We start from the raw sequence: 3,585 nt of genomic DNA, 5'->3' as shown, positions 1-3,585 counted from the left end.
CTATGCTTATAACAGTTTACTTCTTTTTCTTATTATATTCCACAGATTAGCAATCACATGTACATAAATTAAAGTGCAGATAGAACATTAAACGATCGACAGAAAACAAGCCAAGACAAGAGACACAAGATGTGGCGGCTAGCCAGGGACAAACCCCACAATGTGTGCGGAAACCCTTTGATCAAATTTTCTTTTATCTTCAATAATTCAACAAAGAGAAATAGTACAATAAATCTGATTCATATCAGCAGTAGCAAACCCTAGATCAGCAGCATCAGCATTAGCAGCTTCATTATCAAACTAGGGCAGACGATATCTCACAAACCGACCGTCGGATTGACTTCATTCCACCACCAGAAGTTTCGGCTTCCAGAGGAGGTTTAGATGAACCTACAGCACAGTTTAGATGAGGAGATATTCTAGGCCACACAAGTCAATCTTTACTTCTGCAGTTGCAGCTTTAGTTTCAATAGTTTCCGGCTTCAAACTAGGGCAGTCGATATCTTGCAAACCGTTCGTCAGATTGACTTCATTCCACCACCAAAAGTTGCGGCTTCCAGAGGAGGTTCAGATGAGCCTATAGTGCAGTTCAGATGAGGAGATCTTCTAGGCCACGCAGGTCAATCTTTACTTCTGCAGTTGCAGCTTCAGTTTCAGCAGTTTCCGGCTTCAAACTAGGGCAGTTGATATCTTGCAAACCGTTCATCGAATTGACTTCATTCCACCACCAAAAGTTGCGGCTTTCAGAGGAGGTTCAGATGAACCTACAACGTATTTCGAAAGAGGAGATCTTCTAGGCCACGCAAGTTAATCTTTACTTCTGCAGTTGCAGCTTCAAATTCAACAGCTTCCAGCTTCACATGTGTGAGAGAGAGACCCATTTCAGCGCAGTAGAGAAGAGACCCATTTTTGTGCAGTAGAGAGAGAGAGAGAGATGTGATGAGATGAGTGATTCCAAATAAGGAAAAGTCCTCTTATATTTATACACAACTTTGGTGGGTGAATAGATGCGACTGTTGGGCTTATGAGCCTACATGAGTTGTAGGTCGGCTTGATAATAATTCCATAATCAAAATAAATTCATATCTCCATGAATACTTATCGGAATCGGATGATCTTTATATCAATCCTACACCTCTCGATGAGAGGAATCTAATAAAAATATTATCAGCCATGAATAAGATGACCCGCATGAAGCTTTTCCCTGGTTGCCAATTTTAACACTTAACCCTTGTGAGAAGTTAAAAATTAGAGTTTTCATGTCTAATGTCAACCTTGTAGTCACTCTATTACGTCCAAACACCATGGTCCTTAAGTTAACAAGGTATTTGTGATCCCCAAATAAAATACCTGGAGTGTTGAAATTCCTAAGCAACAATGACTAGGTTGGATGTGGGGGCAAATAGATGGCCCTATAATTAATCTATCATAAGCGCACTTTATAACTAAAAAGTTAGAACATTACAATTTATTTTTAAATTGTATACATTGATAAAAGTTGGGGGCTTTAACATAATGGAATGTTATAATATATTATGTTTTATTAGAAAAAATATATTTTCCTCTCACCTCGACAATTTTTTCATCACATTGTGGTCTACTAGTTTGTGCACATGCAAACAAAAAATTTGTTTATCACATTGGGGTATAGCACTAACTTCAAGCTATTTTAGTGAAAATGACTCATTCAAATCCTTGGCAGTGTTATAGACATTTTTGTGCCTCGCGTCAAGGAGCATGGAATGTCAATAATTACAGGGATCCTCAGTCCCTAAATATGTTGTTCTTACCCCTAAAAGAACAAGGTCATCAAACAACAGCACTTCCAATCAGTTCTCCACTTGAAAACACTTCAAAACAGGCTTATTTTGGATCATGTCAGCTGCTTAACTGAGCATCTGCGCTGTATTGCAACTGTCCCACTCTGTACCTGCGCTGGAAGTCAAAAACAATGAAGGCTACCTGCGCTGGGCGAGATTGGCCAAGTGGCACAGTCATCCTGCAAGGTGTCAATTGCCCAGGAAGCTTCCAAAATGACACTTGGTTCAGGAGATTCGCCCTGTGATGAGTAAGAGGTACTTGATCACCATGTGTAAGCAAGGACCTCCAAGTGGACACACGAACTAAAGATTAACTGAAGATGGAGAGGACACTAGTCAGCTATATGCCAGCCTCCAGCTGACTCATCCTTTCCTCTTCCCTCCTATATATAGAGCTCTTCTATGAGGTCTAAGGAGGCTGGAATTTTGTATAAGCAAGGAGGTGCTGTTGGTATACCGCCAGGATTATTGGGTGATTGTTTTACTAGAGGTGAAGAGGAGAGTTCTTGCTGCCGAGGAAGTGCTGCTGGATTGGATCCAACATCATTGGTTGTAACTTCCTCTGGAACCCTGTTACTTTCTATCAATAAAGTTTGCATGTTCTCCTATATACTTGTTTTACATAGATGCTTTGTGTTTACATGTATATTTGATGCACCCTAATCCATGCTTCAGTTATGAGTACATGTATCTTGTAGTTCGCTCTCTTGTTTTGTGCAGGATCTGTATGTAGCTGGATCGGCTAGGAGAGCAAAGAGCTGGGAGCAGGATACAAAGAGAGAAGGACAAGGATCGACTAAGCGCAAGACACCAGGTTGGTTGACCTTCTTACTATTCTCTCTGTACTTTCATAAAGTGGAACATGAAAACTTTATCATTCAGTTGTTGCTAAAGACTGTCACCTTTAGAAGGGTTAGTGTCATCCGCATCGGATACTTTTCCCCACAACAGGCAGACATTCTCTCACTCTATGTGTTGTATTAGAGGTTTCAATGGGGATGATTCAAGTTCAAATCATTAACATGAATGCTCTTTCCCTATCTCGTGTATTGCTAAGTGGAGCTCCTCAGTGATTTAAATTCTCCCTAGTTAATGTACTTGTCTATATCCTTATGAGTGGTGTAGTTACTTTGTAATTAATGAAATATAATTATCTTAGTATCAACACCCATATATATATATATATATATATATATATATATATATATATATATATATATATATATATATATATATATATATATATATATATATATATATATATAGATATATATAGATATAGTCCCACAACCAATTGGATGCCATATATTACCTTATGTCATGATCTTCAAAGTAGATTATCATATATATATATAAGAAATTGTGGCACAAGATTATAGAGTAGACAATTGATAAAAACGTTTAATTCAATTAAATGTAAAGCTAATAAGGGGTTTTGGTTCATTTGTTCTTTTTACAAGGGAGTTTTCCTCGTAAAAAAGTGCATCTCTACTTCTATAATAACAAGATGGGTAAGATTACACTAGAGATTTTGTAGGTTGTGTTGTTGTTTCCTCTCGTGATACTTAAACTATGTGTGCCTTCAAGATTTTGGAGGGAAGGATATTGCCTCTATATAAGGAGGCATTGATTTGATCTAAAGACTAGGTGGAAGAAACTTGGAGCATGAAGGGTAGCTACATCTTTTGAATTATGTATTAGTATGGGTATTGTTTTGTGATTTTAAATGGAAATATAGTTACTCTTATATAGTTTAGCAATGAGG

The sequence above is a fragment of the Pinus tabuliformis genome, chromosome 6 (genome assembly GCF_031772625.1).
Source record: "Pinus tabuliformis cultivar Carrire ecotype Pingquan chromosome 6, CPIR1, whole genome shotgun sequence".
NCBI classification, from domain to species: Eukaryota; Viridiplantae; Streptophyta; class Pinopsida; order Pinales; family Pinaceae; genus Pinus; species Pinus tabuliformis.
The sequence above is the reverse complement of the archived record's forward strand: the minus strand, read 5'-3'. Positions refer to the sequence as shown.